This window comes from Schistocerca cancellata, chromosome 8, assembly GCF_023864275.1.
Source record: "Schistocerca cancellata isolate TAMUIC-IGC-003103 chromosome 8, iqSchCanc2.1, whole genome shotgun sequence".
Classification (NCBI taxonomy): domain Eukaryota; kingdom Metazoa; phylum Arthropoda; class Insecta; order Orthoptera; family Acrididae; genus Schistocerca; species Schistocerca cancellata.
In genome coordinates, this window is record NC_064633.1 from 75,627,893 (window position 1) to 75,643,228 (window position 15,336).

The window sequence follows — 15,336 nt, forward strand, 5'->3', positions numbered from 1 at the left end:
ATCTGTTTCCCGCCTGCAGTCGTGCTTTTATCTCTGCTTCAGTTGATGTTACTTCTGTAAAAAATGATCCAAGGTATTTGAACTCTTTCACATGTTTATACCTGGTGTTGTTCACAATTAAATCTTGAGAGTTCTGGATCTTTCTTCCTATGGTCATATACTCTGTCTTTTCAGAGCTAATTTGTAGACCGATCCTAGCTGCCAATAACTCCAAGGTCTGGATACTTCTCTTCAGATCTTCTTGTGTGCATGCTAATAGTGCAATGTCGTCTGCATAGGCCAGATATGTAATGTGTTCATTACCAATTTGAATGCCCTTGATGTTTTCTTTGTCGAAATCCCGCATTACCTTCTCAAGTGCCAGGTTGAAGAGGACAGGTGATAGCCCATCTCCTTGGCGTAATCCTGTTACAACTTGGAAGCTTTCTGTCATTTGATTGCCTATCTAAACCTTAAGTTTTATGTCATTTAGGCATACCTCTACCAGCTTGACCAACTTCTTTGGTATACCAAACTCTGTCATAGTTCTAATCAGGCTAGGTCTATGTATACTGTCGTAAGCCTTCTTGAAGTCTACAAACAGGAGATGTATCTCTCGTCCGTATTCGTACATTTTTTCACAGACCTGTTTTAGGACAAAAATCTGGTCCGTGGTTGATCGCCCTGCCTGGAAACCTCCTTGGTATTCTCCAATTATGTCTGTTGCTATAGGTTTTATTCGTTCTAATAGGCAGTTGGAGAAGATCTTATAACAGGTGTTGAGTAGCGCTATGCCCCTGTAGTTGTCACATACGGATTTGTCTTTCTTTTTATATATGGGGCATATCACAGCTACCTTCCATTCCTCTGGTATTTCATGTTTTACCCAAATTTGCTCGATTAGCTTGTGGATTTTGAAACAGAGGATTTCGTCTCCAGCCTTGAGAAGTTCAGCAGGAATACCGTCCTCACCTGGACTTTTACCATTCTTAAGGTTTTTAATCTGGTTCCTTATCTCTTCAATGGAGGATATTCTGGGTCTACTGTTACTGGTTCATCAAACTCAAGTAGTTCGGTTGGTTCATCAGAGTTTAGTAATTCTCTGAAGTATTCCATCCATCTTCTTCCAATTTTTTGATCTTCTGTTAACATTCTTCCATTGGCATCTTTTATGAATCTGTGTTGATGGTATGTCCCTCCTTTAAAACTTTTCACTTTTCTATAAAGTTCTTTATACCTATTTCCATGAAAGTCTTGTTCAGCTTCCTCCATGATACTTTTAACATATTTTCTCTTTGGTTTCCTCAATGTGGCTTGGGTCTGCCGTCGTGTTTCTTCAAACTTCGATTTTTCTTCTTCTTGCATATTGCTTTCATCCACAGTAGTTTGGACCGTTGTCCCTCCCTGATAGCTCCCTCACACTCCTCATTGAACCACACTCTTTTTCCCCTAGTTCGCTTTGGGATTACTTCTTGGGCTGTTTCTTTAATGGTCTCTGCAATCGCCTTCCAGTTCTGATCTACCACACTATCTCCTTCCTCTTCATTCAAAGCCTCAAAACGGTTTGTTAGTGCTATCTTGAAAGTTCTTCTTATATTATCTTCAGTCAGACTCTCATGGTCATATCGAGTGACTCTTTGCATTCTTTTGTGCTTCCTGGCTCTCCATATTGTTTTCATCCTTCCTCTGACAAGGAAGTGGTCTGATCCACATTCCGCACCTCTTGCCATTCTAACATTTTGTATCCACTTCTTTATTCTCTTCTCTACAATTAGGTGGTCAATTTGGTTCACTGTTTTCCCATCTGGAGACACCCAGGTTCCTTTATATATTCTCTTCCTGTCGAAATCAGTACTACTTATAAACAAGCCTTTTGCAGTCGCAAAGCTAACCAGCCTAGTGCCGTTATCACTGCTCACATCATGTAAACTGTGCTTTCCGATGGTCCCCATGAAGGCTGCTTCTTTCCCTATTTTCGCATTAAAATCTCCAAGGATAATTTTGTAATGTTCACTTGGTACATTGTCTAAAACCGTTTCTAATTCCTCGTAGAAAATATCTTTTTTGATGTCATCGCTTTCTTCGGTTGGGGCATGACAATTTATATATGTGAGTTTGTGTTTTCCCGTGTCTATGGTTAGGAGTGAGATTCTGGGGTTGATTGATTTAAAATCTATGAGAGTGGTACAGAGTGATTTCTTCACTTCAAAACCAGTTCCTAGCGAGTGGTTTGTTTCTGGGGCTCCATGGAATATGACATAGTTTTCCATTTCTGTAGCTCCGGTTTCTGTCCACCTTGTTTCTTGAAGGGCCAATAGATCAATTTGATACTTATCTGCCTCCCTTACTACACATTTTGCTGCCCCAGGTTGGTATAGGCTTCTGACATTCCAGGTCCCTAGTTGTATTTCCTTCCGTAGTCCTTGTTCTTGCTTAGGTCGTTTTACAGAGATCAGTCCTATCCGAGGCTCTTCTGTGATGCTAGTACTGGTGATTATTTTTTCCAGGGCGGGTTGGTAGCCCGTCGCCAACCCCTAACCTGGAGGACCAGGATTTTTCATTCGGGGTTTTCTCCCGTAGAAAGATTGGCTTCTCCACGCCTATAGAGGTCTTTCTGCCCTTTTGTACATATACCGGGGAGTGACAGGAAAAGGAAATGGTGAGGACAGGTTTGGGATAGGAAAGGGGGGCGATAGATCGTTGTGGGACACACTTTGTCTGGCTCCTCCCCTTTGGCCTGTCCGGCATGGGTGACCCTGCTGGTAGCTACGCTACCGCCGGCATAGCCCTCCGGATCCGGAGCACGCAAACCTCCTCGCCCGCACGGACAGTGCTACGTTAAGGCGGTGTCCCCTGAGGAGGTCTGACAAATAATACAAGTTTTTAATATTTGTTGTGTGCGTCGAAGCATATTGGGAAAGTAGCAGTACATATTTAATTTCTTACAGCACTTGAGGGCGCCGAAGTGCCCCCAAGCGTAGTGAGTATGCCAAATTAAACTTTTCTCATATGCTTCGGGTACACAAACGCACCATGTATCGCTATCCATGTTTCTCCTGTAGAATAATACATCCTTATGGAACCTGTAATGCTGTTTTATAGGTAAAGGGAGGTTATTGTTTAACTGGGATCTGACTTTCCTCCAGCGGTCATCTTTTTCCTGTAATTTGGCCATATTATTGCACATATCCAAAAAATATTTCCTAAATTTGGAGTCCTTGATGAGCGTAACTTTAAATTCCGTGTTCTCTTCTACCAATTCTTCGAACTTAGGTAATCCTTGTGGTAATCTTGACAGTGCGTCGGCGATTACGTTATCTTTGCCATTCACATATATAATTTCAAAATCATAATACTGCAAAAATAACGTCCACCACGCAAGGCGATTGTGTAGCAACCTACAAGTGAGCAAAAAGCTTAATGCCTGATGGTCACTGTTGACTCGTACATGCTTGCCAAACAGATAATAGTTGAACTTCTTAAAGGCCCACACAATAGAAAGGGCTTCTAATTCTGTTGTAGAATACCTGCGCTCGCATTCTGATAGAGCACGGCTAGCAAAATTAATTATCTTAACATTGTCGGAGCTAGCGCCTTCGTCCAGCTGAAATAGACAGGCTCCTAGTCCCGAAAATGAAGCATCCGCCGCTATACAAAAATATTTGCTCATGTCAGAATGTTCTAGGATATTGGAATTAACCAAAGCGTGTTTTATTTTATCAAAATCAGTCTGGCATTGAGGCGTCCAGCTCCACTGTTTGTCCTTCTTTAATAGGCCCCGTAATGCGTGGCTGTCGAGCAACTGGTTCGGTACGAGCCGGCGAAAGAAACACAAACCCACAAATGCCTTTGGCTGTCGTTTTATGCATGGAGCGGGAAAGTTTTTTATGGCTAACAGTTTTTCTGGGTTGGGTCTTATCCCTGCAGGTGAAATTATGTGACCGAGAAATTTTATGTTTTTTCTCACAAATTTGGATTTCTTAAGGTTAGCTGTGACACCAGCCACTGAAAACCTCTGTAGCATACTTTCCAAAAGCTCTATATGTTCATCCCATTTAGGTGTTGATATTAATGTGTCATCTATATAAACTGTGAGTTTGTCAAGGAAGTCAGGTCTTAAAACAATGTCGAGCGCAGTTATGAAAACGCCGGCACTCACGTTCAATCCGAACAGCAGAACACAATACTGGTAGGACCTACCTGCAAATATGAATGCTGTATACTTCCTACTATCAGGTGATAGTGCGATTTGCCAGTACGAACTACGAAGGTCTACACTAGTTAAATACTGCTCCCCATGAAAACGCTGCAGCTGTTCTTCCAGGTTTTCAGGTCGGGTGGTTACCGGAATTATAATCTTATTAATATCCCTGGCGTCGAGAACGAGTCTCACCGAATTGTCGGCTTTCTTGACCGCTAGTAGCGGACTGCAACAAGGCAATAATGAAGTCTGTATGATATTCCACGAGAGCATTCTCTTTATTTCTTGAGCCACTGCCTCTCTTTGTGACCAAGGTATAGAATAGGTGTTCTTACAGAATGTGTCGTGGGGCCGGACATCCATGCTATACTGATACGCCCTAATGACTCCGGGCCTTTTATCAAACACACGAGCATAGCGTAACAATACACTTCTAAGATCACCCTTCTGTTGTTGTGAGATTTCCGAGCATTCAGATATTTTCTGTTCAATCTCATGCTTCTCTACCTGCTGACACCACAGTTCACTTGAGTCGCATCGTGAAGTATTGACCTTTAGGATTTGGATGTCTATAGTTCGACAAGATTTGTCGTTCCTACTCTTGACTTTTATTAAATCCACACAACAATTCTTCCCGTTAATATACAAATGACACTTACCAGATTCCAAGTCAATTTTAGCACACTTTTCCCTTAAGAAATCCATGCCGAAAATGCACGTTCTGTCAACCCTTCTACTACTAGAAAAATTGACTGAAAAACCATGTCTTCAATCTGCACTTCGACCATGGTTTGCATTTTAATTAGCTTGGATTTACCGCCTATGGCTCCTAATATCCTACAATTTTGTACTGGATAAGTCGGTAAAGTTGTGTGAATGTTTCTTTAAATAGTGCCTTGGACATCACACTAATTTTCGCACCAGTATCCACAAGGATATGCGTAGGTACCTTTCCTACTACGGCCTGTAAACTAGCTTGTACTATACCATCACCTTCACATGACTGTGGTTCTTCCTCCTTGGTCAATAAATCACGCATGTCCGTTTCATCTTGACACCTGAGCAATTTACTATCATGACAGTATAGATCGCCCCCACGACTATCTATGACCAACATTGGGGAGCATGATGAGGCCATGCTTAGTTTAACGCTCCGCGGTTCACATCTGTTTGTGTTTCGTTTGCGACTTCAATTATATTTACCCCTGACGTGTTGTTCCTCAGCTGAGTATTCTTGTCGTGGTTTTGCCCTGAGTTTAGCGGCATATTGTCACCTAGTATTTGAGATTGATAGGCTTGGCTGTTAACTGGATATTGCCACTGCCTACTTTGATGATCCCCCGTGTCGTTGCGGCTAAATTCAGGTTGGAAATTATTGTAACTGTTTCCCCACTGGTTTCTATTGCCATTTCTGTCCCTGTTACGTTTTCGGTCGTCGGAATAACCAGAAAAATTCCTATCACCGTTTCTTCTTTTTGTATTGTACTGTGGATGGTAGGTCTGGTTGTGGTTGTTGCCGTAACTTTAATTTCCTCCCGAACTCGGGCCTGGCGGCTGCGCTGTGGGGCGCGATCGACAAAAGCAGGTCGCGACTCAACGGAGCACGCTACATTGTTGACGCCGAAATGCGGCTGGCGCTGCGCAGGCCGGTTGCTACCGCTGCCACGGAAATTGTTTTGGTGGGCTTGATTTTGCCGGGCATCCTCGTTAATTAAATCGATAGAATCTAATACAGATAGGAAATATTCGAGATTGCTCTCTGGTGCTTGTACTAATTTTTCTCGGATACTGAACGGTAATTTTGCCTTCAGGATGCGCAGTACGTCTGTGTGTGTGACGGGCTCATCCCAGAACCGCGTTTTATTTAAGTATTTTTCAAAATACTTCCGGAGTGATCCAAATTTTGGATTGTATTGCTCCGGGTTGAACAAAGCTTTCCTTAATCTCTCTTGTACACCTTGTGACCAATACTTAGATAAAAATGCACCTTCAAATTGTTCTAAAGTCTGAAAGTTTTCCGACATTTCCATTGCCCATAGGGCACCATCACCTTGTATGTATCCAGTTACATACTGTATTTTTTGCTTTTCACATCAGGTCTTAGGCAACACATTCTTAAATGACTTTATAAAAATTACCGAGTGGACGGATTTTTTTCTGGGATCAACACTTGGAACTGCCTGTGTTTTATAAGGCTTTCCTCTAACAGAACAGCCGACAAAGTTGGTTCGGTTGTCTGGTGTCTCTCTCGTTCGTCGCGGTAATGTCGGTTACCATTACGACCTCGGTTAGGTGAAAACACGGGTACATCGGGATAAAGATAACTGTTTGCCGCATCGTCACTCTTACCTGTGTGTCTGTCATCAAATTCCTCTTCTGGCTGTTGTTCTCTCTCGTTCTGTGTAGGGTGTTCACTCTTTAGTTGCTCGTCTACATGTTTTTTCCAGTCAGGTCAGTCCTGTGTCAGAATCTTTTGTAACTGAGCTAGGTCAGTTTGTAGTTTAGTTACGGACGTGTTCTGGGTAGTGTACACCTGTTCTACAGAATGAGTTATTGCTTTTTTTAGTTCTGTCTCTGAAGTATGGTTGATATGTTTGTCTTTTTCCTCTAAAAATTCGTCAAACTGCTGTTTTTGTTCTTTCGTCATGTCATGAACTTGGTCTACAGCCTCCTGCAGTTTGACACTAAGCTTGGTCTGCTGTAAACTCATAGCTTCAAAATTTTCGGTTAAGATACAGATCTGTTCTGGCATATCCTTAACTGTAGACTTTAAGTTGTCAATGTCTTGGCTCATGTAATTTAAATCTTTGCGTACTACCTCTATCACTTGATCCGCTGGACTGAAGGACCTCAAACCTCTTAAGGCACCTGGATTCGATGGTATCCATCCAGAATTCCTGATCCATATAGGAGGAAAAGCTAAGAAATGGCTGGCAGAATTCTTCACTGACATCCTGCTGACTGGTCAACTTCCATCTGAGTTTAAAAAGGTGATGATAATATCTCTTCTGAAACCTGGCAAACCCAGCAACAAGGTAGAAAACTATCACCCCATTTCCCTACTCAGCTGCTGCTACAAGCGTTTTGAAAGGCTAATATATAACAGGATAATTAGCGCTATCTTAGAGAACGTTCCAGTTGATCAGGCAGGCTTCAGACCAGGGCGTAGCTGCTGTGACCAAGTATTGTCTCCCTCATCCTTCATAGAGTCAGGATACCAAATGAAGCAGAAAACATCTGTGGCATTTGTTGATCTAACTGCCACCTTCGACACTGTGTGGAGGGAAGGCCTTATCTACAAATTTCTCTGCATCATACCCTGCAGAACAATGGCTCGACTGATTAACAGCATGCTAAGTGATCGGAAGTTCCAGGTAATCACTGGAAGCAACATAAGTAAGGAGAGGAAGCTGAACAACGGATTGCCTCAAGGATCAGTTCTCTCACCCTTACTGTTCAACCTATATCTATCTGATCTACGTGACACTTCGTACAGAAAATACTGCTATGCCGATGACCTGGCTCTAGCCATCAAACACCAGGAAATGAAGACAACAGAAGAGATTTTAGCCAATGACCTGTCTGCATTAGACAATTACTTCAAAATCTGGAGACTCCAACCCAGTGTAAAACAGAAGTGTGTTGCTTCCATCTAAATAACCAGTTGGCGAACGTAAAACTGGAAGTAAGTTTCAGAGGCAGAATTCTTCGTCACAATTGGAACCCAAAATATCTTGGTGTCATCCTGGATCGTACACTATGCTTCAAACAACACCTTCTCAACTTAGCTCAAAAGCTGAGGACTCGAAACAACATCCTCCATAAGCTATGCAGAACTACCTGGGGAACTTCAGCTCTGGGCTTGGTATACTCAAGTGCTGAGTATTGTGCACCTGTTTGGATGAATAGTCATCATACAAGGCTTGTTGATACTCAGCTGAATACGACAATGCGCATAATATCTGGCACAATCAGATCTACTCCAGTTTATTGGCTTCCACTGTTAGCCGGTATAATGCCTCTTGATCTACGCAGATGTACTGCCCTTATGAGAGAATTCCACAAGATCTCCAGGAACTCTAACCTACCCGTGCATAGCGACCTGCCACTTTTAAATCACAAGAGACTGAAATCACGTCATCCAACTCTGTGTGATGCTGCTGACATGGTTGCTAAGAATTTCAAACCTCTTGATGAATGGAAAGGTCTGTGGGAAGCAGTGACAGATGTGCACCTGCATAATATCTTCTCAGGTGCTAAACTTCCAAGTGGATTCGACTTACCACGCAAGACCTGGTCTACTCTCAACAGAATCCATACTAGCCATGGGCGATACAGGGATGCTCTCTTTAAGTGGAAGAAGCTGCCTGATCCAGCTTGTGACTGTGGGGCTCCATACCAGACTGTTCATGAATTCAAGACCGGACCTAACTTCGGACAACAATTTACCCTCGGCCAATTTAAGATATGCATGAATATGAGTACTATTACCTTTAGCAAAAAGTTCTTCGGCAACACAGTACTCCACAAGATTCCAAATAGCCAATATAGTATCGATAAAATGCCGTTTACCTCCAACTGAGAAGGCATCGACTGTGATAAGAAAGACTTTGCTGCGTCTTTTATACGGCCTTACTAATAAACTTGGTTCATTTAGTTTGAAACCGGACAGATCATCTAGAGTACCATGGAGGAAGTATAGTAGGCGTAATGCCTTTAAATTTGTTACTTATTGTAAGCCGGAGACTAGTGCAGATATTAGTAAAGTAAAATCATGGACAGATTTAGAAAAAGAATGTAAAGTTAAAAATCGCCTTTTTCAAGGTACTAATCCATTTTATATTGGTGTTCAAATTGCTGGTGATGAACCTGCTAAAGACGATCTTGTCCAGAGTGAAGTTAAATATGTAACATTTAATGTACGTAATTGAGTATATATGACTTTTTGTAAAAGGAAGGGTACAGTCACGTTTTGAATAAAGTTTATTCTTTACAGCTCATGTCTGCGTTGGAATTTTTTTATGCTAACTGGGAACACATAAGGAATTATCCTGACGATCTTCGTCTTGCATTCCTGGTACCAACTACGCAGCAACGTATCGACGACCTCGCCATTACATTTTATGGAAATAAAATTAACTACGCAGCAGCTGTTATTGTATTGGAAGAGTTGTGGTACTATAAACCTAATTTAGAACAATTAATTGAACAGTTTAGGGTTGCATATAGGGAATATGTATTCATGCCTAATGGAACAAGGTGCGCTAATCGATACTTTGATTTTCGCCAAGGAAGATATAGGCCTTTATGGTACTCTTATTAGAGCCTCAATAAGTAAAACCTCACAAGTCATACCTCAGACACACAGCCAACGGCCATCCTAGAAAATGGCCTCACGGGTAGTGAGGTCTCCTATTCAGGGTAAACCAAAGTATAGGCTTGTGAACAAGTTGGAAACAGAAAAAAAAAGATGGCAATGTACTTGTAAATACGAGTTTTGTTTACACTTTAGGTGGCAACTCTTGGCAAGGTTGTATTATGTACTGGATATTTCAGGATGGCGTACCACCTGCGTCCCGCTCTGGGATTCTCAAGAAATGGCTATGAAGCTGCAACCCGTCGTGTACAATCGTCCGAAGCCAGCCAACATAACAGTACTTCTAGTTCAGAGGAGCCTGGGCGTTCGTCGGAGACTGCACAACCTGAATTTGACGACGGATGGGAGGTGCCGTTGTCGCGCTTGCCAGCGCACATTCTCGGAGCTGCAGGGCCATCCACTTCGAATTCATACAATGTAATATATGGCAATCCGCATGTACAACGCGAAGACGTGAAATAAGTGCCTCGTCTCCGATATTAAATTCATTAGACACAAATATAACAAGCCCTCTGTGCTTTATAGTAAGGCCAGGTTTATTTTTAACATTTAAGTCACTGGTCTACCTTCGACTATTCGTTTCAATATGGAAGCAAAAGGCCGCCAGTGCAACCAATCAAACTCTTCAAACAAGATAACCTGATGTATACGAGGGTCATAGCCACCAAATCCGAATTCGGAACAAAATGGCATGTATACATGTTGTTTTCTAGAAATTACTTTTTCGACTAGTGTGGACTTGCCAATATTTGTGTCGCCATACAAATTAACTGCTTCTTCCTTACCGCTTTGGACCGAAAGGCCTCATTATACCAGCGTACGACGCGACCCGCCCAGCCATTATACTTTAGATGGCACTCGGTGAACGCATGAACAACACACTTCTTTGCCTGAAATGATTCAAAATATTTTTCGATAAAACGTACACGTGACCAATTGTTTACAAGAAAGGGATCCGTATAGTCGATAAATTCCGTACGTTCGGCCCAACGGCGTAAACGAACATTAAATGAAAGAGCCGATTCATTGCAATTACAAATAGGATCGGAATCTGCTTTTGTAATGTACGCTAAGGCACTTTTCCTACTACGACATTTCTGAACATCAAACACACCATTAATCGAGCCAAACATGAATTCAAGACCGGACCTAACTTCGGACAACAATTTACCCTCGGCCAATTTAAGATATGCATGAATATGAGTACTATTACCTTTAGCAAAAAGTTCTTCGGCAACACAGTGGCATCGACTGTGATAAGAAAGACTTCGCTGCGTCTTTTATACGGACCCCTACTAGGTGTGGCGGCAGCGTCTGGAACGTGTCCAAGCCTGTCCGGCACGTCTAAACCTGCTGGCGGCCTTGAACGGATGACGCAATCGCGAAAACGCGGACGCGGCCCACAAGTAATACTAGGTGGGCTCGCGTCACTTTCTAAAGGGGCCCCCACAGGGGGTTCACTCGAAGCGGATGGCCCTGCAGCTCCGAGAATGTGCGCTGGCAAGCGCGACAACGGCACCTCCCATCCGTCGTCAAATTCAGGTTGTGCAGTCTCCGACGAACGCCCAGGCTCCTCTGAAATAGAAGTACTGTTATGTTGGCTGGCTTCGGACGATTGTACACGACGGGTTGCAGCTTCATAGCCATTTCTTGAGAATCCCAGAGCGGGACGCAGGTGGTACGCCATCCTGAAATATCCAGTACATAATACAACCTTGCCAAGAGTTGCCACCTAAAGTGTAAACAAAACTCGTATTTACAAGTACATTGCCATCTTTTTTTTCTGTTTCCAACTTGTTCACAAGCCTATACTTTGGTTTACCCTGAATAGGAGACCTCACTACCCGTGAGGCCATTTTCTAGGATGGCCGTTGGCTGTGTGTCTGAGGTATGACTTGTGAGGTTTTACTTATTGAGGCTCTAATAAGAGTACCATAAAGGCCTATATCTTCCTTGGCGAAAATCAAAGTATCGATTAGCGCACCTTATTCCATTAGGCATGAATACATATTCCCTATATGCAACCCTAAACTGTTCAATTAATTGTTCTAAATTAGGTTTATAGTACCACAACTCTTCCAATACAATAACAGCTGCTGCGTAGTTAATTTTATTTCCATAAAATGTAATGGCGAGGTCGTCGATACATTGCTGCGTAGTTGGTACCAGGAATGCAAGACGAAGATCGTCAGGATAATTCCTTATGTGTTCCCAGTTAGCATAAAAAAATTCCAACGCAGACATGAGCTGTAAAGAATAAACTTTATTCAAAACGTGACTGTACCCTTTCTTTTACAAAAAGTCATATATACTCAATTACGTACATTAAATGTTACATATTTAACTTCACTCTGGACAAGATCGTCTTTAGCAGGTTCATCACCAGCAATTTGAACACCAATATAAAATGGATTAGTACCTTGAAAAAGGCGATTTTTAACTTTACATTCTTTTTCTAAATCTGTCCATGATTTTACTTTACTAATATCTGCACTAGTCTCTGGCTTACAATAAGTAACAAATTTAAAGGCATTACGCCTACTATACTTCCTCCATGGTACTCCAGATGATCTGTCCGGTTTCAAACTAAATGAACCAAGTTTATTAGTAAGGCCGTATAAAAGACGCAGCGAAGTCTTTCTTATCACAGTCGATGCCTTCTCAGTTGGAGGTAAACGGCATTTTATCGATACTATATTGGCTATTTGGAATCTTGTGGAGTACTGTGTTGCCGAAGAACTTTTTGCTAAAGGTAATAGTACTCATATTCATGCATATCTTAAATTGGCCGAGGGTAAATTGTTGTCCGAAGTTAGGTCCGGTCTTGAATTCATGAACAGTCTGGTATGGAGCCCCACAGTCACAAGCTGGATCAGGCAGCTTCTTCCACTTAAAGAGAGCATCCCTGTATCGCCCATGGCTGGTATGGATTCTGTTGAGAGTAGACCAGGTCTTGCGTGGTAAGTCGAATCCACTTGGAAGTTTAGCATCTGAGAAGATGTTATGCAGGTGCACATCTGTCACTGCTTCCCACAGACCTTTCCATTCTTCAAGAGGTTTGAAATTCTTAGCAATCATGTCAGCAGCATCACACAGAGTTGGATGACGTGATTTCAGTCTCTTGTGATTTAAAAGTGGCAGGTCGCTATGCACGGGTAGGTTAGAGTTCCTGGAGATCTTGTGGAATTCTCTCATAAGGGCAGTACATCTGCGTAGATCAGGAGGCATTATACCGGTTAACAGTGGAAGCCAATAAACTGGAGTAGATCTGATTGTGCCAGATATTATGCGCATTGTCGTATTCAGCTGAGTATCAACAAGCCTTGTATGATGACTATTCATCCAAACAGGTGCACAATACTAAGCACTTGAGTATACCAAGCCCAGAGCTGAAGTTCCCCAGGTAGTTCTGCATAGCTTATGGAGGATGTTGTTTCGAGTCCTCAGCTTTTGAGCTAAGTTGAGAAGGTGTTGTTTGAAGCATAGTGTACGATCCAGGATGACACCAAGATATTTTGGGTTCCAATTGTGACGAAGAATTCTGCCTCTGAAACTTACTTCCAGTTTTACGTTCGCCAACTGGTTATTTAGATGGAAGCAACACACTTCTGTTTTACACTGGGTTGGAGTCTCCAGATTTTGAAGTAATTGTCTAATGCAGACAGGTCATTGGCTAAAATCTCTTCTGTTGTCTTCATTTCCTGGTGTTTGATGGCTAGAGCCAGGTCACCGGCATAGCAGTATTTTCTGTACGAAGTGTCACGTAGATCAGATAGATATAGGTTGAACAGTAAGGGTGAGAGAACTGATCCTTGAGGCAATCCGTTGTTCAGCTTCCTCTCCTTACTTATGTTGCTTCCAGTGATTACCTGGAACTTCCGATCACTTAGCATGCTGTTAATCAGTCGAGCCATTGTTCTGCAGGGTATGATGCAGAGAAATTTGTAGATAAGGCCTTCCCTCCACACAGTGTCGAAGGTGGCAGTTAGATCAACAAATGCCACAGATGTTTTCTGCTTCATTTGGTATCCTGACTCTATGAAGGATGAGGGAGACAATACTTGGTCACAGCAGCTACGCCCTGGTCTGAAGCCTGCCTGATCAACTGGAACGTTCTCTAAGATAGCGCTAATTATCCTGTTATATATTAGCCTTTCAAAACGCTTGTAGCAGCAGCTGAGTAGGGAAATGGGGTGATAGTTTTCTACCTTGTTGCTGGGTTTGCCAGGTTTCAGAAGAGATATTATCATCACCTTTTTAAACTCAGATGGAAGTTGACCAGTCAGCAGGACGTCAGTGAAGAATTCTGCCAGCCATTTCTTAGCTTTTCCTCCTATATGGATCAGGAATTCTGGATGGATACCATCGAATCCAGGTGCCTTAAGAGGTTTGAGGTCCTTCAGTCCAGAGTCAATGCCTGAAACTGTGAGGGGATGGGTATACTCAGATGAGGGAGATGCCTTCTTTTTCAGGTCACGAAGCTGTCGTCTGATATGTCTTGTATGTTTCTTGTCAGTAGGTACTCTTGAGGCAGTAATGATGTGGGAAGCAATTTGGTCTGGTGTTACTTCGGAATTTTTTCTGCATGCTGGTGCACTTCCTCCCAGTTTTCTCAGAAGTCTCCATGCTTTCCTGCTCGAGTGGGTAAAGTCCACAGGTTTGACTGTTTCTGCCCATTTCTGCCTCCGAGACATGTCCAAGCTGGACTATAGTTCTGTAGCTATCTCTGGGTCACCACTTTGCTGTAAGTATTGGTACAGTGTTTCACTTTCCTCATTCCATCCTAAAACATATTCTTTTCGGTATCCTCTTGGCATACACTTTTTAGCTGTTGCCGTTACTGCACCAATGAAGCGTTGATAGTTATTATGTGATGGAGTCATCCATCAAATGGTCTTATCCAGTTCCGTTGAAAACTTCATCCAGTCGACTTTTTGGAAATTCCATCGAGCATGCGGAATTGATCGTATGACAGGAACAGTGCAGCCAATTTGTATTATTACAGGTCTGTGTTGGCTGTGAGGAAAGGCATCTATCACTTTCCTTGTGGTGTTGATGGGAAAGCCAGTTTCGTTGCAGCTAACAAAGCATAAGTCAGGATTTGAATCCTTGTCCCAAGCAGCTAACCTGAAAGTGCCTTGATCTTTGGCAGCAAACACTATATGAAGATTATTCTCTTCGATCCATTCTGCAAGCATGCTCCTATTTTCATCATTTTGAGAGTACTTCCAAAGTTCATGATGACTATTGAAGTCTCTTAAGTAAATTGCAGGATGTTCTGCTGTGTGTAGGACAACATCGGGCCATGTTGTTTTGGGTGCTTTGTAAACATTTGTAATAGTAATGCCGTGCAATTGTATGACAACTGCATGTATATCTGCCTCCACACTTGAGCTCTGAAAAGAACTGTTTCTGCTATTTAGTTGATATGTCATTGCCAGGAGATCCTATGGATAATCTGGCTGCCTGTAATCACTGTTGCTCAATTAGCACCACCCAGGAGGCACGTGTAGGGTATTTTAAGGTTCAACCTACAGACGTGAGCAACGCTACCTCCCATATATGTGTTTGTGTGTAAAATAATTAATGAAATCATAAGCAAAACAAAAATTTTACTATTTTTTCATATGCTCCATATGTCCGACCAATTTCAGTTTTTGGTACAATGGATGAGACATAAGAAAAATTTTAAAGTTTACTCTTCACTGACACAGTACTCAAGCCACTGCTTTTATACTGCAAATATGCGTTCTTGTCACGGAATTTGCACATATATATT